The following is a 27,614-nucleotide window of genomic DNA, read 5'->3' on the forward strand; positions in this document are numbered from 1 at the left end:
TAATTTATGAAACACAGAATCTTGCACTATCTTGCTTTGACCACTTTCACTCTCCTTTTAGAAAATTTAATATACATTAAAGCTTGCTAGACAAGGGCGCCCTAAAGGATTAAGCCCAAAGTTCACAGCTGGACTAAAAGGTTCAAAGACGTTGTATCTGCAACACTGATTTGATTCCAAGTGACATTCAAACAATGGAACTAAATTGTAGATGTTTGAATGTGTAAGGAAACAGCAATTAGAGGAATACCACAGAAAGGCAAAGGATTAGAATTTATTTTCCTTACAATGGTAACACTGATTACAGTCTTGCTCTTTCTTTCGTGGGGAGATGTGTTTGATCACATCAGCTTTTGGGGTCAGTGGTTGTCGAGAAAGTATTTTGGTGTTACAGTGAAGCTTGCCAAACTCTAAACGTTCACGCAGTCTGAGTGACTTTACAGCATATATTTGGCTGTAGTAGCAATGCTGAACTAAGTTCTGGGTAGGAAAATATTAGCCAGAAGGGAAGAGGAAAAGAGAAATGGATAGCCACTAAAGTAACAGGATTAGGATTTGGAAACCTGAGATAATCCTATCAGGTGTATTTCGGCATTCTGTTTACTTGCTTTTGAATTGCTTTGGTGTCTTGTCCAGGGGAGATAATTCCAGAAGTCATTCACACCCAGGCTGCAAATTCGATACTGCATTCAGGTGACAAATGGAGTGTGATTGCAAAGCTGCCCAGAAAATTGGAAATCAAATTGGCTGTGATAGTTGGTCTATGTGGTCTCCTTTTGGAATCAACAAGAGGGAGAAGAAAATGAAGGGCAGAAAAATGAAGTGTGTCCTACTGTACAGAAGATGAGTTTATTTAGCCAGAGTTGGTAAAGGGGAAAGCAAATTTCACATTATGTCAGCTCTGATTCCTCAGGCCTTAGGGGACACTCACCTTGTGGAAGCAGTTGTACTTCACTGGAAATTTTCTGTTGAAAAGAGAGACTCTAAACCCAGTAAGGGAGCTGCAGTGTTGAGGGCAGTTTACATTACAGCTGGTCCCAAACAACTTGAGATAAGATTGAGGGCTCCTGTTGTGCGTCACATGCTGGGAGAAGGTCTGTGGCTGAAGAGGATTCATAGATTTCATGTGCAAATGTGGAAAGGCAAAACAGCTGGGAGGAATTCTGTGTGCTCCACAATACCTACTTTACAGCTGGAGAACAAAACACAAATGTCCAGGATCTCAGCAGCCTCACCCTGTGATTTAAGCCACTTAAACAGAGAGAACAATGCAGAAAATCCCACAGGACAGATGAGAAGGGGGTTTTTGCTGAATCCCTGCTATCATTTTTTTGCATTTACTTGCCCACAAAAAATATTTTTCTTATAGAATGACCTCTGAGACTGTATACTATGGGGTATTTGGCTTAGAATGTACTGCAACCTTCTTCTTTTTTTTTTTTAATTGATCGGATCAGTCTTGAACACTCAAAGAAAAATCTGCCTGCTCTGAATATTGCCTGAGGATTTAGAAAGGTCTTTCTTGGAAACAGAAGGATGAGATGAAACAGTCATCTGTAAAGCACGGTGAGAGAGAAAAAGAATAAAGGAATGAGTTATGTTCGACTTGTCTTCTTCCAAGAGAGGATCTTTGGGTTTTTTTGGAGCAGATTTCAGGTGTGGGAGATGTTGCAGGCAATGCTCTTTGCAGTGTTGAGATGCAGATTTATCATGGCACCAGTACCATTGCAGGCCATGGACTTTGAGAAGTAGCTATGTGTGGAGGTATAATTGTCTTCCCAGTGCTCTGCAAGTGCTGATTATTTTGTTGTGTGAAGGAGCTGCAAAATGCTACGACTGCTACTCACTCTGTTAGGAACTGAAGAGCTGGCTCTCTGAGATCAGAAATGAGTGACTGCTGAGAGGTCCTTGTACTGCTCCATGTGCTTCCAGTGTTTCATTAGAAGAAGATTCAAAACAGGTGGAATTTTTCTCCTGCTCTGGTAACCTGTAAACCACAGCCACTTCTGTGTTTGGCAACTTGATTTGCAGCAAGACTACATTATTTACCACTTGAGATGTATGAGAAAGCTTTCTAACGACAGGTGTCAATCAAATAAATGTTTGCTATCTCCCACCTGAGCAGAAGCAACCCTACAATTTCAGCTGTGTCATTAATAAACAAGGAGCGAATGGATTTGAGACAAATGAAAAACCTATGATCACTCATTCTGAAAGGGATGATTGTCAGTCACACCTCGATGGCATCTGCTCGCGGATATAATGAAGAGAGATTATCATTGCTGTAAATGGCTGCTGCAGCTCTGGTCAGCAAATAATAACGACATTGTCACAGTGATCAGACCTGCCGCCCAGGGACCAACAGTGCTAAGTGGTGTCTCAGTGGTATTTTGGGCCCTCATTTATGTAATGGCAATAGAAAACTAGAAGTGCCCTTCTTTTTTATAACATTAATTTCATGCCATTTTTTGCACTTATAAACTGAAAACTCAGTTAGTTATGACCCAAACCAACTTACTCGTGCTCTGATGACTGAGAAGAAACAGTGAAAAACCTTTGAAGTAGAGAGCTTGTCTTGGTATGATACCCCTTTGTGAAATGTGGCTCTGTAAATATCCTCCAGTGCCTCTTTTTTGAATCCTGACAGGGGAAGGGGAGAGAGCCACTACCTGTGCCCTGTGTAAGTGTAGAAAAGAAAAATATTTCCACTAAGGAAATTGAGTTCTAGCACCTCTGATTAGGTTGGACTCTTCCTGCTAGTGACTGATGGGACTTGTATGCAGAATCCCTCTGTGCCTGTCCTTCCTTGCCTTAACTTATGACTGCAATTAAAGGTGATTGAAAGGTGTAGATAAATGGCATCATCTGGACCAACCCAGTTCTGCTGGTGCATAGCTAAAGTGAGGAGGAACAGGACATCAAGACATGTTTCTCTTTTATGAATCCAATCAAGCATCCCCAAAGCGGCCTTGTTTAGCTGGCTGTTGCACCATCCTGAGTAGAATGGCTTAGGAAGTGGACTGAAAAATATAAAAGGTGCCATAGCAAGAAAAGCTTCTGTCTTTTGTATTTTCTTAACAGCCTTAAATTTCTGTTGTGTTTACAGGTAACATAATGCAGCATTAATACATTTACCTGCTCTTATATCAGACAGGTGCAAACATTCTGAATTTTGCTTTGGATTCCTTGCATTGCACGAGAAGCATATTCCATCCCACTCAGTCCAGAACAAAGAGCTAAATCTTGCTGAAATGATCAGTCCCCAGGGGCTTGAGGCTATTCCCTCTAATGTACATATAAAAATCAGTCATACCAGCTGCAGATGAAATCATAGATGAAATCTTACTAATTAATTGCATGAACTTTGTTTCTGCCTGGTTTGAGATTCTCTCAGCCTTGCATAAATATCTGGGCACCCATACTGTACACCTCAACAAGGCTGTTGATTTTCCAAGGAGGACTATCAATTTCTGCTCCTGAACTAGCCACACAATTACTCCTGCTCACACGGTCTCAGGGTAACAAAATGGTTTCTGAAAAGTGGTTTGTTTGCAAGTGATTGAAAAGTCACCCTATGTTGTTCTGCCAAGTTAGGCGCTGATTCAGGTTTATGACCGTATCATTAATATTTTAGTACCGCATCAGTAACTGGTTGCTATTAATATGCAGTGAAACAGTGATATAAAAAGAGAGATGTTCCCACTCATTTGGCAGAATTTGCATTACAGCTGGATGAAATTTATAACACGTCTTCTGCAACCTACTGGTCTAAACTCCTGTTATTAATTTCTGCTGTGTTTATTTCTCCTTTATGTTCACTTTGGGCAATATTCTATCAAGTTCCCTGGCAGGCACAACAGTAGATTTAGCTAATTTCAGCTGACTGCAGGAGGACTTTGTAGAAAGTGAATTTTGAATTAGCACTAGTATTTGCAGCAAAAATCTCCCCCTGAGAAGTCTATTCCCCTCAGCCTAGCGTCAGCAGCGCTTAAGTTCATGTGAATAGCCCTATTGACTTCAGGTGGGCAGCTGTTTAATTACCTTCCTGAATCGAGGCCAGGACCAGGAAACAAGCCCCCAGCAGACGACCTGGGTGCCTAGCCTAAGTGCTTGTCTCCTGAAAGCTGAGCTCCTGTGAGCGACCCATGGATTGTTGGAGCAGGTAATTTGGCAACTACTTTTCGGTTCAGAATAAATTTGAGGAAATCATTATTTGATGCGCAAAGAGAGGTGAAATTTGTGCAGTACGTTTTTCACGATGAGGCAGCTATTGCCCAGATTTATTCAGCCTGCCTGCCTCTTCCTGTTCCAGTGCTCCCAGCAATCTCATTTTCCCCCACGTTTTATTTAGGAGCTCTGAACTGACAAGTCTCCTGCCTTTCTTCTGGCAGAGCGGTGTGCTGTATGCAGCATGCTGTATACGGGTGGAGGAGGATAAAGAATGACATACTACCCTGTACGCTACAACTATTTTTTTTTTCAGATCCGCATCTGCTCTTGTCCCTCTTCTGTTCTCAGATCACTCTTTGGCTTCCCTTAGGAATCCAGCTGTGTCATCACATTGTGTGGCATCCTAATATTTCATACTAAGCTGTAAGCCAATTAGGAATGACTACTTACCATGCTGAATCATAGGAAGAGAAAAGGATAATGTGTCCTTCATATAACGAACCACCTCTTTTTTGTCAAGACAGATAACCTACACGTTATATTTATAAGCCCTTTAGCTTTTTGCTATACCCAATTAGGATGCAGCTTCCTTTCACACTGCTGCAGTATTTTAAGGGACTTGTTTACAGATGGATGCTTACTGAAAGTGCTGACCTGCTACCATTATACCTCATGCCACCTTTCATCTTCAGAGACTGAAGCACTGGGCAAAACTCGATGTTGTAATCACCTTTAACTGGATGAGAACATGGGTACAACAAAATATAAATACCTTGTCCTGAGTTCCCAAATGAAATGGTGACCTGGATAAGGGTGTAAACGTTACTACAAGCCACCCAGGTTTGTTGGAGATGTTGATTAAAGTCAAACTGTAAAATAAAGCGTGTTACATCTAGAAGGAAGATGGATGAGCCAGTGGTGTGGGTATTTGCCTGAGGTTGTGAAGAGGCACTTGGAGGATTGGTGTATTTGGGAGTGTGTGAAGTGTTTAGTAATGAGTATCAAAGAGAAAGATATTAAAATTTATTTCCCATGCTGAAGTAATTAATGGGCCATTAATGCCAGGTGTCTAAGCTGCCTGGAGGTCTGGGATAAGTAGCATTATAGCAGAAGATGCAAAATATGACTTAGGATTAAATGGAAGGATCTTAGTTCTTGCAGAGCATTTAGCATGCCCCCCTTCCTTAAATTGTTCTTTCTTTTCCTAAGTTGCTAAGAAGCTATTGATAGTATTTATTGTCTGGGAAGAGAAGTACTCCTTTACATTTGTCTTTGGATCCTAGTGGTGTTGCAAACTGAAGGCTCCCATAACCTGTGCCTGACCCCTGCATCTTTCATATCTTGTCTGATCTCGTTAGGCTTCACTGCAACGCATGCAGGGCAGCACCCTCACACTGCAGAGGCCAGTCCACCACCACTCCTTGGGCAGTGGGTTTTACATACAAAGTCACGTTAAGGACTACATTCAGATAGCAGCCCTGGCTGTGGATACATCCAAGCAGAAAGGGCGGTCTCAGATTCAGCTTCTCAAAAGCACCTTGCAAACCAAGCCCAGTCATTTTTGTTGTTTCTACCGCTAATGGCTACTAATAGAGATTGCAGTTAAACTAGAGGAGCCTCAGGGTTAAGGCTTCTTCAGCAAGACTTGGCCATTCGTTATTAGGGTTCAATTTGCTGCTTCACTGATCGCATCCCCTTGCTTTCCCTCCCAAATACCTCTGGGACAAACAAGTTTTCCCTCAACCTGCCAGGAGAGCAGTGGGGAGTCACAGCACCAACAGCTGTGGCTGAAAGCATAGATGCCAGCAGCTGTGGGCCATCAGGGAGGTCCTGCCCTGCTTTGCAGTGTAAGTGATCCCACCTGTGCTCAGCAAGTTTGAGGGCTCAGAGCATCGCGATGAGTTCTGGTAGAAGGAGCTAAGGAAGTTAAGGTGTAAAAGCTTCTACAAGAGGAGGACAAGAGCTTAAGGTACTTTTCTCATTAAGGGGAATCTTTGGGAAGCTGAAGGGAAGTTAGTTCTGCTGAAAAGGTTTTGCATTTTATCTGAAGTGATGCTTCCTTTATAAATGATGTGGTTTTGAAACCTTTTGACCTTCAAGAGAAAATGGTCTGTTTAGGAGCTGTAGCTTTTTGTGTAATTCAAAAATGTCTCAGTTAATCACTGCTAAGGGCCTTGCTGGTGTGTGTCACAAATTTTTTTTTTTTTTTTTTTTTTTTTAAGTGCAGCACATATATAATTCATGTAGCTCTTCTCTTTGTAGATAAGGACTCGTCTCAAATGTCAGGGTGGGAGAGGGGGAAAAGGATACCTGACCCAGAGGGCAGAAATATTGAATGCACTGGTGTTGGACTTGATGTTTCCCTAGAATTCACTGAGATAACATCCATCTCAGGGAGCCTTACTTACACAGCTACAGAGCTGTTGCATTTAATATATATTTCCAAAGGAATTTCATAGTAATTGAGCATTAAATGATGTCGACTTATCATAAAGCATTACCATTTTCATTAAAAATTATAAATGTGCTTCAACAGAACAGAATATACCAGAATCATAGCACCATCTCTATTAGTCTTTATGCTGTACTTGTCATTGACTGCCTTTACTGTATTATTTCTAGACAGCGTTCATAATGTTCTCAGCTGAACAAATGAAGATTTGTGAGCGAAGGAAAGCACTGACTGGATTATGTAGTGCCACTGATTTTTATTCTCCTTGTTTCAGAGAACGTGCTTAAGAATCATGGTGGGCCTTCGTAGAACTTCGAGGAGCTGGTGTGACTGGGATGGCAGCTGTTCTGGTGCTGCTCTGCTGTATGAGAAATCCTGTCTTGTGAGAAGGAGATGTCAGAGCTGCCTTTGGCACGAGGCTGCTGGGTGTCCAGGTAGGAGCCACGCTGTGTGGGTTTGGGGGTCTTTGTGCAGCTCAGGTTGGAGTAACCGTGCAAATCAATTTCTGCAAAAGTGAAAATCTGCATCTTTTTCCATAACACTTATTTCTCAGAAAGATGATGGCAAATACTGACGTTTCCATTCTATAGATAGTGGCTATTGAAGCACCTTCATACATAACCTCTATTTCCTGGGGCTTTCAAAGCTTTTCGAGCTTGAAGAGTAAAAACTTAAGTGAACAGTGACTTTTCTTTTGCCTAGTTTGTGTGGAATGTTGTGTATTAAAATTTCCTGTAAGATAGATTTGCTGTAAAATACTTCATAAACTTGAAAAAGAGTAGATCTGAAATATTTTTTTCAATTCTATTAATTCAGTCCTCTCAAGGCAGCTCCCAAGAGTTAGGTGTTATGGCAGAAATGATCTTAAAGAACATCGGTGTTCCATTTTATTGTCATTAAACTGCTAACAGAAGTAATGGAAAGACTAATTACTTTTCAGTATATTCTTGTGGCTTGTATTAAATGATATGTGTGGGCTTTGAATACAGGACTTCCTATCCTTAGCTGATTCAGTCAGGTCTGGTATGGCATAGTATTTACTTATTGAGTGCCTGTATCTTTTATTGGATCTCAATGCATCATCTGACTGAGATCTGTTTTTTAGTTAGCAGGCTTTACAGTAGCCTGTTTGTCTCACCTGTGTTATCTCTAGAAACACAGCCCTGTGGGAAGAAAGCCAGGAATGCCTAGGACCTTGTAGAAAGTATTAGCTGTTGTTTGGGTACCAGGAAGAAGCGAACAAATCCTCTGAGATCAGTCTATAAGATTTCGGGAATTCCCTTCTCTCAATGCTTAATCTTTGTTTGAATAAAGCAATTGTTAAGTTTTCCCATGCATCAGAACTCACCAAATTTAATGTATTTGTATTTCTGACAAATGCAAGTAAGTTTGGGTACCAAAGGAGCCATACCCTTGCCTTTATTATTTATGAATGCAGGCACTGCTCGCACAGCTTCTGCTTGTTCTGAAAACATTAAATGGCCTATGTGTTCAGGTTTGTCTATGAAGGGACAGAAATTACACACTTTCACTTCACAGATGAAACTTTTAACATAGCTGTGATGGAAATGATTTCCTGGGGACTTGCAGGATGCTACCTTTGCTCTGTGAGACTGTGATGACAAAGCCCCAGCTATCAGCTGTTAATCCCAATGCGTCTTACAAGACACTTTCTATCTCCTCCTGCAACGTTAATGCAGCTGGAATTCCATAAATCAAGTCTCAGCAGTAAAAAGGTTAATAAGTTTACACTATCTAATTGAAAGCCATATTGGTGATTAAAAGGATTTTATATATCAGTTTTCTGGGTCACCAGCTAATTATTTTTGGTGGCCTGTAATAAAACATAGCACCATAGGCAGATAGAGGCTGTAATCACATAATATATGGTAAAATGCATTTACATTTATTTGAGATGAAGTTGCCTATGCCAGCTTGTTGAATAGTCTTTGAGATCTTTGTTCCTTACTTCAGGGACAGTGGAAGAGCTGAATGCTCCACATGCTTGTTAAGTTTGTACAGAGTTACTGGGTTGAGTTTCGGGGTCTGGTGCTTTTTCTCCAGAGCTAAGCTCAAGGGAATCAGCTGTTACCTGTGATGGAGAAGTTCTGCTGAGGCACTGGGGATCAGATTGCTATTGTAATTCATTTTAATGCATTCTTCATGTCCTAATCATTTATTGGAACAAGAACTTCTGTAGCAGGGACATGGCTAGTAAGAGAGAGAGTGACGATTAATAACTCTTGAATAGAAAGGACAGCTAAAAAAACCTGTTCGAGGGGCAGATGTGTGCACAAGGGATTGGGAATGCCAACTTAGAAAGGAAAAAGGGAACTCCAAGCATGCACTGAAATTTCTACAATTCTAATAGGCTGCAATACCCCTTATAATTAAACACCCAGATACAGGGACACTTCAAACTGAGACCTTTGTTTTGCAGGTTGTGCTTTTTAGCATGTTTGTCTGATTGAGCAGGAGCTAACAGTGATGCTGGGTGTGCACGTTGGTTTGCAGGTTGGTGCTGCACAGGGTCTGCATGCGCACAAATAGGTCGAAGGCTCCTTTCTCAGCCCCTGAAGACTCCCTAGGTCCTGTGTGAGGCACCACTACCCCTGTGGCTATAAAACAGTCTGCTGCTGATCTCAGTTGTTCTGTCTGCAATACAAGGGGCAAACTGCATTTGGTGAACAAGGGGCAGTGAGTGTTGGGCATGCCCGTCTCACCAGTGAGGCAAGGGTTGAGATGTGATCAGCAAAAATGGTACCAGAGTGCAAATCATTGCTGGACAATGCTTGCAGGGCCACCTGGGGAAGAGGACCTCCTGTGGCAAATCTGTTTCTGTCATATTACATAGATTGGCTGCATTTTTTTCATTGGCTAATTATTAATCCTTAAATGCTCTTTGCATAGAAACGAAGTGCCATGAAATTACACTGTGGTGAGTGAAGATTTAAGGCATTTGTCGCTAAGATTATTTACTTGTCGTGTTCTCCTGTATCTAAATAAGAGCTTGTCCATACCAAAAATAACATTTTTAAGTACTTAAGTGTTTCCTTGCAAGATAGCTAAGGGGATATTCAGTTTTAAACACAGGCTGGGGAGGTTAAAAGGAGAATGGCAGTTGTATGAGTAATGGCGTGTGAGTCAGCTGCTGAACTTGACATTGCAACCTCTGTGTCACCACCGAGTCAGGAGGCATTTGTGTGACAGTTTGAGGGTAAAGACATAAAAAATAAACTGTCAGTTGCCACTGGTAGAAGGGCATATCTGAGATTTCTGAACAAAGGCTGAGAAGGTGAAAAGTTAAGCAGTAATAGTGTAAATGAGGGAAGAGGGGCTGCGTGTTTCCTAGGTGGATGTGATGCATCAGGTGTGTTCATCTGAAGCTCAGGAAGAGCGCTCTGGCTGAGCCTGGCTGCTGGTGGGGCTGCTGGGCCCTTGCTGAGTGAGCCCCTCGGCCAGTGCTCTTTGCTGCTTTCCTTGGGTAGATTTATTTGAACAATCTGGGGCTAAGAAGGAGCCAAATATCACACTTGCAATCTGCTATTGTTGCAGAATTTCTCACCTTTCTGTCACTTTGTTCAGTCTCTCTCTTTGGGGAACTTTTGGTCACCAGATTGGTAATAACACAGTTGTTATTTTCTTGCACATAAACAGCAGCAGAAAGTGTGGAGTCTCATTTCAGCATCTAGATGCTTGAGGATGACTTTGTTAATGGATCATTAACCGAGGGAAAAGGATCGTGAGGTGCTTCAGACAAAGCCTACTGGCAGGATAGTGCTTGGGAAGAAAGGGATTGCACAATGGGAAAGGATTTCTGCCCCTCATGCTGTTAATCAAGTTCTTCTGAATAACATCATCGTAGTGATATTTAAACAGAGGGAAATAACGCGTTCCCCATAAGCGTTGCTGTTCTGTAGCACTGTTAGATATATAAACGAAAAGAAATTCAAGCAGCTGCTGCGTATGGTTCATTCCATGCATTTAATGGTGGGCTCTGGATAGAGCTTCTACCCTATGTGGTAGCATAGGCAAGACAGGGAAGGGTCCTGAGCACTGCTCTGTACTGCCCTAGAACCAGAGGTCAGGTCCGTAGTGTGGCCTCCAGTACTCCTTGTCTCTGAAATCCTTTCACTTCATGCCTTATTGCATAAGTTCAGTACCCTTTCCAGCTGAAGCCCTCCCGACCACTTAGCTCTTTAAACTCCCTACTCAGCAGGTGGCTTATTTAAATGTGGCTGTTGTGCTGGCTAGTGGCCAGAAGTGAGTGGCTCTGTGTGTGAACTGCAGTGTTTGGGTCTAGTTCTGCTCGTGTCTATGCCAGCAAAATCCTCCTGGCTCCAGCAGGGTTGCGCAGGGTACAAGTGAGTGCAGTGTAGGGCTGTCTGCTCAACTGTTTGTCAAATAAATCTATGGCCAATCATTTGCATTATGTCAGCTAAACATTTGCCTAGCACTCTAGCATGTGTGAGGCAATGAGGAATTCTGGATTGTTTGAAATGAAAACTGTCGTTGTCAGCTCTCACTTAACCAAGAAGCATTTCTTCCGTAGCGTGTAAATAACTTATTTTGAAACCCGTGGCCTTGAAGAGGAAATGTAAAGTTTCTCTAAACATTCAGTACAAATAGGGACATTAGCTGCTTAACTGATTTTTCAAAATTCAGATCTTTATGGCTGAACAAATGAGAGGGAAGGAAAGCACATGGTTTAAATTAAATATATGGAAAATAACTGCTAATGAAAGAAATATATTTTAAAAGTAAGCAAACCTGTTTTATCTGCCTCTCCATTAAGTGTGTCAGGAAAGGGCCTTTACAGCTAGGTGGTAATTAGAGAGGAAAAAGCAGTGCTGGCAGAACAGTCAATCTATCACATCCTGCAAAGCCTAAATGTTACTGCAATTAAACAAGTTAGTAGGGGAAAAACTTGACAAGCAAGTTTTATCATTGAATCATCTTGGTGGCAAAGCACACAGGGTGCTCTTGTTAGATTCCCTCATGCAACACCAAAGATTTAAATTATAAACCCATGAAAGCACATTCAGACTGAAGTGACTATTTTCTTTCCCAGGCTATCCAGGCGCGTGGAAGATTAGAATGCTAAAAATAAAACAACCTTTCCCACCTCCCCCTTCCTCACCCCTCCGAAGTCAAATCTGTCCAGGTTGACTGCTCCATTAAATTCAAGAACAAAAAGTTATAAATTGAACATACGGAGAGCAGTGCCTTTTCTTAAAGTGATGTTTCCTCGCCTTAATGGATTTAGCTATGGCAGGGAGTCAGAGAGAAGCTGTCTTAACTAAATCTTTGACTGATTATGCATTTTTTTTTTTCTATTCATACAAGATAGATTCATCATTCCAATTTGTCAAGTTGGCGAAGTTCCAATTAATTACACCAGGAAAAGCTCAAGCTGCATTAGGCCTCTGTCAGGCCTAATCTAGTGCCTCATTTGCTGGAGCCCCAAATGAAGAGATATCAGAGGTGTTGTTCCTCTTGGTACTTAATTTGATGAATGCCCTAGCAGCACGATTGGTGGCAGAGGTGTATATGTGTGTGTCTCTTCATCAGCCACCTCTGCTGAAGTCGTCATGCTTTCTCTACTAATTTGAGGGCTCATCTGTTTACAGGATGTTTTTTTGGAAGGCCTATTCTTCATAGATATGCCAAAAGGCTTTTTCTGTGCGTGCATGTGTCCGGGTGGGTTTCCAGATATGCCGGGCCTGATGCTGAACTCTGTTATGTGATGAGACTGGATTCAAGGCCTTAAATAGAAATGTGAAACAGAACAAGTTAGGTTGGGTGCTATAAAGGAGCACACGTGTACATGCTGTACCAGCACACCGGATGAGTCTATGCAGGTACAGAGGCTTCCTCACAACGCACCAGTGAGTTATTATTGAATATATACATCCAGGACTAATTCTTAAATATTTTATAGTAAAGTCACTATGGACCAAGAACATATGTTTCTTTTCTGCGGCACTTTACGTACGAATTATTCAGCATAAGGTGCCAGAATGCCAATATGTTTAGCTTACTTTTGGCTTTTAGCCACTGCTGTGATTAAAGATGTAACTGCAGCAATGCTGTCACTTTGCACGTAGGTTTAGGTGTCTCAGAAAGGATGCAGCAGTAGCCAAAAGTAAAGTAGCTGTGTACTTTGGCTGAGTATAATGCTGAAAGCCTTCATTTGCCAGCAGTTACCATGCTGGGATTCTGAGTTTATTTTCCACTGACTGTATTTGAGGTACTGGTGTGTGCAGTGATGATTTTTAATGGCAGCTATCAGACATGCATATGGTGCTCAGTAAGGGACAGTACTCCAAACAATGCAGGAGAAAATTGATGCACTGATGGCTGGAGTATGACAACTCCTCTGCAGACAGTTTGGACCACGACTTGTGCCCACCTTGGGAAGGGAGGCTTCAGTCCTGACAGTTTTTGTCTAATAATGCATCAAATTCAGTTAGTGTGTCAAAATGTAATAAGACTACGTGGGTACAGTTGTGTTGGAGCAGAGATAGCAACCTAACTTTTTTCTTAGATGTGTTTTTGCAAGTGTTTCTCATTTGTTTCACAGAAAAATCAAGTTAAATTGAAATCACCATGGGAAATCGGTGAAGATGGGGATAAACTACAGTTGTAATCCTGTCTTGTGACTCTTCACAAGAAGGCTAATGCTGGACATATACATTTGAGGTTGGTTCTTATATGTTCTACTTAACCATATGTTTCTTTTCTACAGTACCTTATGTAGGAATTATTTAGCATAAAGTGCCAGAATGCCAATATGTTTATCTTATTTGTGTTTTTTAGCCTTATGTTTTATGTTAAGCAGGTTGCTTAAACTCACCTGTTGAACTTTAAATAACTAAGTGCCTTCATATGGCCAGGAAAGGAATTCTCAGAGGCTTACCTAAGGTCCCATGGTTTTCAAGTCTCCAGTCTGGGCATTTGGTTATTGCATTTGTACTGTATTGCGTGGCTGACTGTTTTTACACCCAACAGTCCTTCTACGTATGTTGGTATTTGTCTTTGGTTGGCAAGTTTGTTGGGGTGTTCTGTGAGTGCTTTCAGTGTATTAAAGCCAGAGGCACCTGAAGCTGTCCTGAGCTTTCAATTGCATTGCACCTCCTGTAGGTAGAAATTATCTCAGCTGGTTATTTTTCATCTGGACATCCAGTATGGTACTGGAGTGGTGCTCTGTCCTTTAGAGAAAAGAGAAGTGTGTTTGTATTTCTACTGAGGAGAAGCAAGGTGGGAGGCTCGAAGGATCTGTTCATGGGCTCTCTTCTCATTGCGTATTGATTTACCTGGTGGCTTAACAGAGATGTGTCCCTGGAGCTCTGTCTGACCCACATCATTTCAAATGAAAGCTAACTGGCCACAAAAAGGAATGTACACTTCATGTTACCAAATGTACAAAGGTCTATATTTGTCTCTGTTCTGGGCACCAAAACGGGATCTATTCAGTGTTTAAGTCCCACTTAACCTTTCAAAATAGAGCTTACACAGTGCAATGATCACACTCAGTGGCTTAAAGACTCTGACTCCTGTCTGAATCTTTTAGACAAGATAGAAGTGATCTCTTATGGATGCAGGCAGTCTTGAAAAGTCCGTAATCCAGCAGAAGCTCGTTTTTGTAAGGACATGATCCAGAGACTGGAACAGTTCTTTGTCATGTTCTTGGTGAGTTTTCATCTGCATCCAAAGCTGAATTCAAACTCTGCGGTAGTTTGGGTCGTCACACTAGCATCTATGTCTGGGGAGTGATTATAGATGATGAGTTATTACCTTTAAACAAGGTAATTAAACATAATAATAACAATATACAAATATACAAATATAACAATATACAATATACAAATATAACAATAAACAAAATAATTACCTTTAAACAAAGGGTAATTAATGCTTCCTGCTCTGACTTTAATTAATGAAAAGTTTTCCTGACTGGGGGGGGAGTGGGGCCGGGATGGGACGAGGAAGATACTGTATCAGTAATACTCCTTAGGGAATTATTGGCAGGAAGTCTACAGTTAATAATTTGGAGTAACAAATAACTGTGGGTAACTTGTAAGTGTAGAAAAAGAGGTGTCAAATTATTCATTATGAATTATTCTGCCAGTTCTAATAATAGCCCAGCTGTTGAGGACAGAAAGAAAGCTAGATCTGTCTGTACAGACAGACCCTTTTGCAGTAATTCTATCCCTATTCCCTTCCTCTGGGAACAGAAAATTAGATAAAGCAAGAAGAATGGGATCTCTGCTCTAAATCTTTTTCTTTAAAACTTAATGTACACTAATGGATAATAAAACATGGTTGATTAACGAATGACTGGTACCCCAACTGGCTTAAAAAACACATTTTTGGCAGTCAGCACTTGCAAAATCCATAGGTTAAAGACATTCAACCTCTTCCACTGCTCCCAGTGTGGTCAGATGCCCTAATCTGCATAGAAGGCTTTTTATAGGGAAGGGAAGACTTTGGTGCATGTATATGTCTGTGGATGTATTTACACAGACAGTGCCAATCCAATGACATCTTTATGCAGATCTGGAGGACTCTATTTACATGTAATACCTGAACAAGCTTCACTGAATGACAAAAACCATGTTGGGCAACAGGAGTACAGGTGTGGGACTTGGGAGAGCTCAGTCCCATTCCTGGAGCACCCACCAGTTGCCATCTGACTGCAAACAGGTTCTAGCACTTCCCTTTAAGCTTTTTGTTTTCCCTTCCTCAAAGATGGGGTGAAGCATTGTCCATTAATATTTACAGGCTGCTTTCTTATCTTGTTGATAATGACAAGCGTAGCTGGTGCTTTTTCAAAAGGGGTGCTGTAATTAATATTTATATATCAACCTCAATGTCATTCATGAAGAATGCTCTCCTGAGCTACCAAAATAAAGTGAAAATGAGTGGTCTGCTAACCGTTCTGGATATGGGAACTTTCTCCTAAACCCTTTCATGGCACCAAAAGAGATTTCACTCAGTGTTGCTAACTTTTAAGATACAGTTAACACAACTTGAGCCAAAGCAGTACGCTGTGAGTTGAGAGAAGATAATTAGAAAATTTCCATAGGGCTTTGTTGTGTTTGAATATATTGTCTTTAAATATACAGAAAAAAAAAGTCACGTGATGCTTGGTGGTTAGGCTTAACATTCTCGTGTCAAAGGGTCTAAAAATGCTAATACTCCTTTACTGATGAACCCTTTCCCAAAATAACAATAAACTCACCTGGCAGCCTGTATATCATCCCCATTCTCTGTCTTGCACACTGTGTTCACATCTGATTAAAATGTGAGTTGTCTAGGGCAGGACCCGTGTGTTCAGTGCTGGCTTGCTTGCTGTTACTATTATAAATAATTAAGATAATTATCCAGTATATTTATGACAACTGACTGCTTTAGGTTGGCTTCTCTGAGGGCTCCTGTCATCAATGAAAATTCTGCAGATGGAGGGGTTTACAGGCTCTGGTGCCAAAGATGGATTACCTAGAAGCTTTCAGAGCTATACAGCACAACTCCATTTGCCTCTTTGTACTGTATGGACTTAATAAGAAACTGTAATTTTATAGTGTGAGTAAATGGGTGAGAGACATCAACAGCAGGAGTGAGAGAGAGGCATTGTCTTTTGCAATGCCAAATCCCAGAATATTAAGAGTTTGCCAAAGGCATTTCAGAGATAAGTTTCCTATCTTCATCAATAATTTAATACATTCCCAACTCTCCGAGTAGCTCAGAATAAGAGCTGAAGGCATGGATGTCAGAAGGCAGAGTGACTCCCAATTAGTCAGGTAGAGCGCTTTCTTGTTGACTCAGCCAGGGCAAGGGTGTCTGTAAAACCCGGGCTTATGTCCTTATAGACTCCTTAATAGTTTTTTTTTTTTTCTTTTTTCTTTTTTTCTTTAAATCTATGGTAATTTGTAAGAATGAGTGGGCAGTCCAGTGGGCAATCCACCGGGGTGCTCATTAGTGCCACTGAAAAAGCACATGGACATTAGTGTAAGTTGGTGGATACAGCTGCTAACAGGAAAAGGGTTGGAGAGTTCAGGACCATGCTACATGTGAGTGAGACCCAGAAAAAGGTATCAGCTTTTAGAAGTTATTGGGAACAGTGACGTGGCTTTGGGACGTTATCAGCCAAAGAGTGTCTGCTGTGATGCCTTCTAAATTGGTGCTGCTTTTTTTGAAAGCCTTGCCATGTATATGTGGAATTGTAAGGAAGTGGTGGCATTTTGTTCCTTGATTAGAACATTTTTGTTGTCGTGTAGGAAATTGCTTGTAAGGCTCTAGAAGTGGGTCTCATGAATGGGTTACCCTGAGTCAGCCAATTTGCAAGAGCTCGGGCTGCGCCTATCTAGATGTGTCATAGAACTCTTCAGAGTGATATCTATTTTTGAGCATGCTAAACATGTTTACTTACTGCACAGCTTACTGTGCATTAAACTCTTCCTCACGGCAGGCAATTTTCTAGTGCTTAGGCCACTATTTGACCCAGCTGCCATGGAGGCTATATTAAGTCCAGCTGATCAGGACTGTCTCCACAGTGAAACAGGAAATTAGTCTCTATAGCTATATGACTCTGTCAGCTTTTCTAAACATTTCTAAACATTTCTCATAGCTTTTTCCTACTTTTTTTTTTGTGTGTGTGGGTAAGATTTTATTTTGCATTCCCTCATGTGTTATTCAGATCTTAAGCCTGACGCTAATTACGTATTATTTTTTTCCCTTTCTCCTGACACTCCTTACTGCACCTGTTTATGCGTAGTGCCTTTAACTGCACGTGATTCCATCCAAAACATGCTGGTTTCTTCCTCTGGAATTGTGTTTTGGTGCACACTTCCACATTTTAATCACAGCTTTGCAGTGCTTGTCTGGCCCAGTGGTAGTGCTCAACTGTGAAGCTTTCTTCCTTTGAAAAACCATCTATTTCTCAAAGCTGTAACTTGTGTTGTTGAGATTAGATTGTATTAGATGGTTGCTTAGAAAAAGCTGCAAATCCTGTGAAGATGGAAGAAGCTGTTGAGTTCAGAGGAACTCTGGAAAACTGCGGTTTGAGAGGATGGAGTGGGCAGAATTGCAATGAAGTTGAGGCTTGTAGTCCAACACTGACTTGCATCGTCACATCTATGGAGCATCAGAAATCTCATTTGGAGATGAACAGGTCTTCAACTCTGCAACAAGATTTTCAGGGGACTTGACGTTCCTATTGGTGATGCAGGCTGTGATACAGTGTCTACACATGGCAAAGTCCTTCCATGCATGCCCCTAGCACGTGACAGATGAAGGGTGATTAATGAATCTTAGATTAAAACTCTAGATCCTTGATGTTCCAGCACTTGTCGCTGTTTTGTTAATGTGACAGAATTTGGTCATCTACAAAATACATTTTGACATTCAGTCCCTGTGTCCTATGCCCTTAAACTCCTGTGAAACTGTGATTCCTGGCGGGACCAAATTCTCATCCGAATTGCACCAGTTTGAATCTAAAGCAACTCCACTGTGCTGTGGGGGCTTTTTGTCCCTGCTCTTCCCTGCTGGAAAGTGGCAGCTTGCCTGTGCTATGTGCCTTGGGTTTTACTGATCAGGTGGCTAGAGAGCTGGTAATGTGCCACTGGGCCACTGGCTTAATGCAGGAATTACTGGAAGCAGCAATCTTGGAGTGCTTTTTATGAGGATAACAAGGCTTTTGCAGACATGAAAAAGCAGGAGAAATGCTTATTAGTTATGGGGAAGGTGAAAGGCTTAGAAAACTGATTAGTGTAGCAGTGTGGTCAGATTGAAATGAAAGCTCAGTGGCATAATCGTTAATTGGGTGCTTACTTACCTACTAATTTGAGCTTGGATGTCAGCAGTACTGCACTTCATCTCAAACCAGGGGTCAGGCTTTAATGCTACATCATAAATTACGTAAAGGCACAACACTAACAATTAGATAATTATGGAGACCCATGCTGTTGCAATTTAACTGGGCAAGTTCAGGGCAATCATGACAGGAATAGTGCTTAACCCTGAATCTGCTGCCTTTCTTTCAACCTGACAGCCAAATGTATGTGGCCAAGGAGGTACCCAGCTGTCTGGCAGCCCACAGGTTAAAAGCATCTTCTCCTGCTAGTCAGGTTCATCTGATGGCCTGGGCAAACTCTGAGGTAATATTATAAAAGTGTTAATTGTGGTTCAGAAAGAAGAGCCTGTATTTCAGTCTACAGATTGTCTACAGACATTCTGGCCAGGACACAACAGTCAGAACAGTTTTTGTGTGCAAGACATCATTGTGGGTTTGTGATCTGTTTCTAAGCCAAGCCTGTGTGTATGTTTGGTTTATTTATTTTGCTTGAGTAAGCCACCAAGCCAAAATAAAGTTATTTGTAGGATCTCTTTGCATGTGCCTGTGCTACACACGACAGACCCACAACACCTTGTATTTCAAGTGCTGGAGTCATTCAGTTGCCCACAGCCTTGCTATTGTACCTTCCAGCCAGCTGTGCTGCCTTCTGGGGCCAGCAGCAGCCCTGCACACCAGAGATGAGCCCACCACAGTCCTGAGAGCTTTCAGTGTGGCTCCCATTGATGGTGTCCAGGATGGCTTTAATGGAAAGAGAGTTCAGTCAGTGCTGGACACCTGAAAATTTAATCCTCAGAAGAGATAGTGAAGATCAGGATGGAAAATATGAGTTGGATGGATTGGAAAGTGATTGACAGTGGGATGAAATTAATAATGTGTGGATCTTGGGTTGTTTCAGACATAACCAACATCCTCCCAGGAGTGTGTAATGAACAGTGATTTCCATGGGGTCTTAGGAGTCTGTAGGTATTATTGGATTTGAGTCCAGGACTTTTTTTTAGTGCTGTCCTTTTGTTTCTGGTCCTTTCAATGATCAGGTAAATCACTCACACCATAATAATTTATTATTGCTGTAAATGCTGAGATTTTGTTTGTGGGTGGGGCTGAGAACGACAACAACAGAAGAATATTCCACTGGTGTTTTGGCACCATTTTCATTATTCAGAATATTTTATACAAATCAAGTAGGAAAATGGTCTCTAAAAGGAGGATCTCTATTAATAGTCATTACCTTAGAGTATGCTCTGCAGCATTGCTGAATGCTGAAGCTTTCATTCCTGGATTGAGTGTATGTGCATTAAGCTTAGCAATTTCTTGCTCTAGTTTTGGTAGCTAAAGTTCCTTCAGGTACTGTGTTTACTATAAAAGTGCAGGGAAATGCTTTGCTTTGGCACTCTGCTTTGAAAAATAAAGTTATAACCTTTATATACATGCTGCTATATGGTATGGTCAAGGAACAACACATCTGGTTACCTATTACTACAGGTTCAGCTACGGTATACTTTTTGTTTTAATTAGTCTGCAATAAACAAAAACTCAGGGGCTGTTCTGCTCTGATAGTTCTCATTTTTCCTGCAGCCTTTTCTGCCCTTACAGGTTTATTAGTATAGAAAAAATGGCATGTTGCACTTGCACTGTGTAGACCAAATGGGAGGCTGTAGGCTTAGTCTGAACTGAATGTCTGCAGTACAGTGCTGGGTGCTCCGATCTACACTGCATCTTATCTGGTAGCTACAGGCTACTGGGAATGGCCTAACGCTGCAACAGCCTAACAGGCATGTTGGCAGTTTTGCCCTCCTAATAAGCTTGATCTCCTGCAGCATTTGTAGGTATTTATTGCTATGTATCATAGCATGAATCCTTTTCCAGAGGTACTGCTGTCTTCCGCGCTTTTTACCGTGACATGAAGAGACCAGCAATTCCTCTTGGCAGGCCCTGCTACTGAAAAGCATTTTATGAACCAACTGTACTCTTAGAGAGGTTGGATGCGAAACTGTCCTCAAGGCAGTGCAGACCTAAGTGCCTTCTGCTGCAGGCCAGAAGGAGCTGTTCTGTCTGTGCAGGTTCTGCGCAGATGCCACGTAGGCAGCTGCTCGCAGCCTCAGGTCTGAGAAAAACACTGCCAGCCCTAGGAAGTTTGCTGCTGCAATATTTGGAGCTAGAGCTGTGGTTTTTGTTTTTAAAAATGCACCAGTTTCTAGAGCTGAGAAAGACAGCTGAGAGACATAAAGCACCCCTACTTGTGGCACTCAGCATTCAGAGAGCAAAGAGCCGAAGTTAGTAATGCATTTTGCTCATCTAGACACTAGCCCAGGCAATGCTACAGTGAAACACTGTGTCTGGAGCCCATCAAACATTTGCATTGTGGTGTAAGAGGCTGATGGAGCACTCATGAAGCTGGTGTGCCGCAGCACTAGTGCCTGCTCATGATGTTGATTCTGTAGCAGTTGTTAGAAATCCTGTCCGGGTTTTAATTATATCCCGTTCCACTCTCAGATTACCATAGGGTTTATCACCTGAGGGCTGAATTGAGCTGAGGAGCAGCAGCTGAGCCATGCAACTAGTAAAGTAAGTTATGTAAACTCTGCATGTTGGGAGCAAAGCTACAGGTCCAATTTACTCAACATCTGCAAAGACCTGAAAGCAGTGACAGCCCTGTCTCTGGGTTACACTTTGGTGTTGGTAGTGCAGAGGGTCACCAGTTCTCTGGGAGCCCAGCAGCCCCTGTTGGCAGAGAGATTGACCATTGTGCTGAGAACATTTTTGTTTGCATCAGCATTTCGTTATTCACAGATACAGTGAGGTTCTGCTTCAAAATAAAAAGGCCGTTTGGGATCATTGCTCGAGTGAGAGGGCACATCCCAGAGGCACTGCAGCATTTCATGCCCTATGCTTTTGCTCCTCTCTGCTCTTTATCAGATCCCATCTATGCCCAGTCTGAAGCTGAGGAATGTACCCCAGGTGTGTCCTGCATGGACCCTGATGGAAAGCACAGCACTTTTCACTATAGCTGTGTGTTATGCTCCCTCCTATATTGCAGGACAAATTTCCTGGGACTCTGCAAAGTCCTGTGTGATGTCTCAGAAGTGTGCTTAAAGTCAGTGTGCCAATTTAGCTTATTTATATGAAGTTCTGGTTCTTCAGAATGGTTGCATCTTTGATGTAAAGTTCTGTTTGATCTGGATATTTTCTCTTTCTTTGGACATTTATTTACAATCAAATGTGAAATTTCAACTGCTTTTGTCTCTGAAAAACTTTAAGTAATGTTTTCTCAGAACCAAATTCTCTGACAGCTCTGTCGTGCAGAGACATACCACTACACATGAGTTCATGACTAAATATGCACTGATTTTTATCCATGTCAGCTTCCAGTTGTGAAACCCATCATGTTACCACCTTGCCAACAAATAGTACTGTCAGGCACAATGCTCATGTGCTGCAACCTTGTTATCTTTGGGAAACTGGGTACTATGTGACCTTGTCCATAGGTGTGTTCAGGAGCAGCACTGTAGTTGCTAGCACTAAAACAGCTCTTTCTTCAAGATGGCAGTGGCCAATTTAAAATCAACTGTGGTTGCAGTCAGTGGTGCCCAGCTGCAGTAACTGCTGGTCTCCTAAAAGATCAAGGTGTGTGTACTGGTGCTGCAGCTGCCTTTAATCAAATAATCAAAAGCTGACTAGTCTGTCCGGGTTGGGGTTGAAAGTCCAGAAGCAGCATGTGGGGCTTGATTTTACTTGGTGAAAAAGACCCTAGGAATTCCTGTTGCATTAACTTTTTCTTTTTAAATCCAAATGGCAAAACAATTCAGCAAATGGAATCTTTACAGCTGAGAGATTGAGTAACAAGGGAAAGAAAATGTCAATGCAAGTTAAAGCAAATTTAATAAAGCAAATAAAAGCAATATACTGACACTGAAATATAATCTTAACGCTCTGACTACAACTAACTGAAGCCAGGAAATTCTCAGCTAAGTGTTCCCTCAGCCCTCTTAAATCAACCCATTTTGCTTAGGCATTGTTGCACATAAGCGCCTTTATGAGATGGCCCCAAAACGCAGGATGGTAATATGAACACTAAGAAGATATTTATTTCGTCAGCTGTGTGCTTGGATATATCTGTGATGGATGTATTGGCCCTGATTCTGTGAGCCATTTAAAAATAAGCTAAACTTTAAGTACATGTTTACACAGTCTGCAGAACCAAGGTCACTGTGCTCCAGGAAAAATGCAATCCATAAGGTGGTACTGAAGACACAAATAGTATTACCAAAGTCCCTTTGTAGATCTCTAGTGCAGCTTTTCACAGATACTAGAGAATTGATCTTCACAAAATCTATAAGTTAAGGAACCCTCATTTTCCAGATGAGAGGCTGAAATATTGAGAGATTAAGCAGTTTACCAACAGTCTCAGAAGGTGACTGTGGCTGAGCAAAGACTTGAATTTACACTTTCAGTTTATTCAGCATTTTATCTGTGAAGTGTCCCCTTCATGCACTGAAAAATATTAAAAGATTCAAAACTGGGGGAATTTGATCTGCCCTGCAGGTGTATTGTAATTTGATGAATTTTTAATAGAGCTGAGAGGTGGTCTGCCATGCTGTGCTGTGATTAGGAATTGGTTTTGGGAACTGAGGGCCTCCAGAGCTAGAATTGCCTGGAGTTCTGCTTGAAGCAGAGTTGGAGGGCTAGGTCAGCATGGAGCTGCTGCACAGACCTGATCTGGGAGGCTTTCGTGATGGATGATGGGCATTCCACGTAGCATGGTTTCCTCAATAGCAATTTTTTTCCCCTTAAAAAGAAAGTCAAAGAAACTGCTGGCCTTGAAAAAGGACATAAAGAGTGCAGCTTGCTTGTTTTTTTTTCTTCTTCCCCTGGAAGTCTGGTCCTTAAAATACACTTGGAGATCTGATTCTTTACTCACATGAAAAAAGAAAACACAACTTTCTCAAGTTGTGATCCTGTGAAAGCCTTCAGAGTCTGCTTGAAGCTTTTAGATATGGTTGTATTGGTGAAATTATATATGCAATGTTTGTGCTCAGTGCTTGTGCTTTTGTGCCAACTCTGAGCAGATAGACAAACTGTATGGGAGCTGCAGAGTCACAGCCTGAGCCACTGATTGAGCACCTGGGGAAAGAACCCAGTGGGTGCTGGGAGCACAGGTGAAGGCAATTCACTGATGTGACCAGAAGGGGTGGAGCCTGGCTGCACCTCTCTTAGACCTCACTGAAGGGCTGACTGCCACTGGGGAAGGATCTCTGGTTGGAAATCCCTCCTGTGTGGAGTCTTCCTGCAAGCCGAGGTCTTCAGAGGCGGGTGAGCACCTTTCATTTTCTTTGTAACACTGTTCCATCTGCGCTGGTCCCTTTGCTGTTACCCTCCTGTATTGCCCTTCCACCACATTAATCTTTCTGGCTGTAACACCAACCAAATCGAGCCTGTGGATACCATTTGCTGTTAAGTGAGGAAATGCTGATATCAGCCAAATCCGTGCCTCAGTTATTCCTCCTGCTAACGTTCAGGAAGGGCGCCAACTGGTTTTCTTCTGGAGACATGGATGAAAAAATGTCTTGCCCAGTTTTGCTGTTCTGCTGGATTCCACATCCATTGACCCCCTTCTACCTCTCAAGTCCTCTCTGCTAGTCCTGACTGTCTCTGTATTGAAGAGCCTTCACAGTCCATATCCATCCTGCTTATCGCTCTTGCTCAGTATTGACAAATCTATGCCCACTTCTGACAAGCCACAGCTAATTGATTCTGTACCAGCAAAGTTTTCCAGCAATCACTTTTGTGGTCTCTGGCCTCATGAGATCCCCATGGACTTGGTTGAAGGGTAGTGAGTTTTTTTCATAAACATCAATTTTTGTAATATTTAAACCATGCTTCCCTCTCCTGCTTCCCCAATAAAAGTCTGCTGAAGACAGGGGAGCGGTGACACAGTCCTGTCCAAGCTTTTCATTGCTTTTACTTATTTTTCTGGTTTATGTGCTGCCATGTGCAGGTTATCTCTATGTGATGTTTCTCATTACTGTGCTCAGGCCACCATTTTTGGGATTGGTGCTTTACAGTCTCCAGAATACTGGAATCACAATGTATGCATAAGACTCCCAGAATTTGGAGTATTGAAGTCTTCTCTGCTTTTGTTCATTTGTAGAAAAATCCAATGAGCTCATTATGACATAGCTTATCCCTGCTTTTAGTTCCTTGGTGGTGGTCTACACTGTTGTTGTCTGCTTTGGAAAGGCTCTCAGTGCTCCTTCTGCTGATTGTTAACACCTGGTGCTGTAACAGAGATCTGGTCACCATGCTGAAAGAGTTAGATACAAAGGAGATATCAGTACCTTTCCAGGATACAAGGCAACCTTAGCTTGTTCCTGTAGTTTGAGGGTGAGAAGGTGTTTTCTTTCCTAAAACCCCATTTATTCACTACAAAAATTCAAGGCTTGACTTCTCTTAGCTTTACTTTTCTGTGACTTCAGGGCTGGGCCAAATCTCAGCGTAACCCAAGCTGTCAGTCATTTTAATAATTATTATTAACCCCCTGCTGATGCTTTTCCATATGAAAGCAGGGAATCTCTTTGGCACTCTTCTTACTTTTCTTTAAAAGATGGAAGATGGAATGATGAAATTATTAATTAGCTGAGCTGGTGTTGGAAAGCTCAGTGTCAGATTTCCAGGTCAGTGTTTGATGAAGGAATGATAGGGAGAAGTGATGCATCGACATTGATTAAAGAGCAGTGATGAAGCAAGATAGAATTGACATTTAATTCTTCCCAGCTAAAGTAGTGTGACTGACAATAGTTAAAGGTGAATGGTCTTCTTTCTTGAATCAACAATGCAACCTGTAAAAACATCCATCAGAGCAATCTTGTCTTAATTACTAACATCTAATTAGCCCCAAATCACTGTAGCACACTGATTAAAATAAAAGATGCCTGCCACTCTTTCTATTTTGGATGTATCTGAGAAGGGCAGAGGATATAAATTAACTGGCACTTAAAATTGGCTCATCCAGAGACCTTGCAGAGAGTTCTCGGCTTCTCTCTTTATTCTCTGCTGTTTATTCAGACAGAATTGTAATTCCACGTGAGTCCTTTTTTTTTCCCCCTGAATGCTGACCACAGACAGCTCTGGAAGTGCTGAGAACCCCCTAGAGGAGTGTGGGAACACTGCAAAAAGCCAAGCTACTGCCTTTCCTGCTGCTAATGATGGGCAACAATTAACATCTTGTGGGGCTAAATTTGTTACTGCTTTGTTTTTAAACGTAACGCATCCTTAAGCTTATTTAAAGCAGCAGTTCAGTGTTTCCTTGCTTCAGTCAGAGACCATCCCTGCCTTCTAGTAGGCAAAAGGCTTTTGATGATTGTTTCCCATCCCTTATCATTATTTCCCTTGGAAGAAACAAAGGAAATAACAAATAGAAGTCCCCCAATAATTTATTTTCCACAAGGGTTCTGGAGTGCAGCTGATTACTCTGTGAATATGTTCGTATTGCAGAAAAGAGCATTCAGGTGATAACGCTTGAAGTAGCAGTTAATGCTCATTTTTGAGCTCTGATTGAGTTGAAATATTGCTTGCTGCACCAAGGTGACTAAGACAGCAGATTAGATTCCAGAGAAGTAGCATCCTTTTATCAGTAGATGGTAGTATAACAACATGGAAGGAATGTGGCTGCTGTAAAGTTGTCCCAAGATCCGAGCTGTTATACTTGAATCCTTAGTGAAAAACAAAACAAAGAGAGGCAAGAAATAAGTTTAGACTCCTGTTATGTTTTACTTTTCACAGTGGTGGTTTATGGCATAGTGAATTAATGTATGTTTTTATTCATGGTTTATTCATGGTTTATCTACAGCAGCATGAATAATTGATTATTTTTGTTTTCTGGCAGTCCAAAAAATTAAAATAAATATGGGTTTTTTTGGAAGCAAAATAAAATAAAAGTTAGGAAATCAAACAGTGAAAAAGGAAAGAGCAGACTCTTTTGTGTCAAAATAAATGTTTTATTTCTCTCCAAAACAACTGTTTTGTTCCATATATGCTTTGCTTTTAAGGATGGTTTGAATCGTTTAACATAAAAATCAAAGGAAATTGCCAAGCAAAACAGTTGTAGTTCAATTCTGGCTTGTACATATCCAAATAATGAGTTTTAAACGTTATTTCCTTTCCTGTCACAAAAACAAAGAGTGTGGTGAAACTGGGACAAGCTTCCCAAGAGATGGATGCTGCCAAAACTGAAATCATCTTGAGGATGTTTCAAAATGAGGCTGTGACCCTTCTGGCTCTTGGTTTGGCCATGCTGTGTTTTTCTGGTGGAATGGATGTGTTCTGCGGGCTGTGCATGAATTAGCAGCTATGAAAATACACACAAAGCAGAATGAAGATGCAGAGAGGCCTTATCCAGTTGAGTAAGCCCATATTTGCTAAGTCTTTTATTTTATTTTTAATTAAAAGCAGAATTTTCCTGTATGCGAGCTCAAAGATCCCAGGGGCTGGATTCACAATGCAAATGCACTCAGGCTAAAGAGATCTGTATTGATTTATATCAGTAAAGGATCTGGCCCAGCAGCAACAAATGCCACTTTTCGGTGCAGTACTGAATTTCTGCGTGTTGAATTCTGGGCTTTTGAATTAAAATCAAGGATTTGATAGCCAAAGAAAAAAAAGAAAAGAAGCAGCATTTGCGGAGATGCTGACAGCCAATGTTTTCGTTGGGTGTTGCTGATGAAGAGAAATGGTTACAAGTAGATTCTTATCCAAACCTTACTTTATGTGTTTGGTAAGGGTTGACAAGTGACAGCTTTCCTTCATGAAATTTGGGTGTGAGGAAAATAATTAATGGAAAAAGTCAGATTCCAAGCGTTTTCTGACCAGGCCTGTAGTCATTGAGGAACAATGCTATTTTTCTTTACCAGCGTGTTTTCTTTCTTTGTCTTTCAAATTCTTCACTGCTAAGAATATATTAGAAACACTATCTATTTAGAAGTCCATGCTAATAAATGCAGCCATAAATTAAAATCAATGATAGAATGTGAATGTATGAATGAGTAATAGAAAAGAACTGCTGACAGTGTATCCACAGTAAGGAAGGGTCCATCATCAGAAGCATGAGGTGTGAGTTCTTGTGTTGCTTTATTGCACAAT

The 27,614-nt window shown here is 41.5% G+C and overlaps 1 protein-coding gene across 1 annotated transcript in view; it reads left to right on the top strand.

Moving 5' to 3' along the window:
* The window catches only part of LOC125698371 (protein FAM169B-like), a 262,140-nt gene that overhangs the window by 113,440 nt on the left and 121,086 nt on the right, over positions 1-27,614 (top strand). The window contains exons 14-15 of the mRNA XM_048956594.1: positions 6,897-7,056; positions 13,206-13,324. The gene's annotated coding sequence lies outside the window, so the exon portion shown is untranslated. The remainder of the gene's footprint in view (positions 1-6,896; positions 7,057-13,205; positions 13,325-27,614) is intronic.

Source organism: Lagopus muta, chromosome 10 (assembly GCF_023343835.1).
Source record: "Lagopus muta isolate bLagMut1 chromosome 10, bLagMut1 primary, whole genome shotgun sequence".
Classification (NCBI taxonomy): domain Eukaryota; kingdom Metazoa; phylum Chordata; class Aves; order Galliformes; family Phasianidae; genus Lagopus; species Lagopus muta.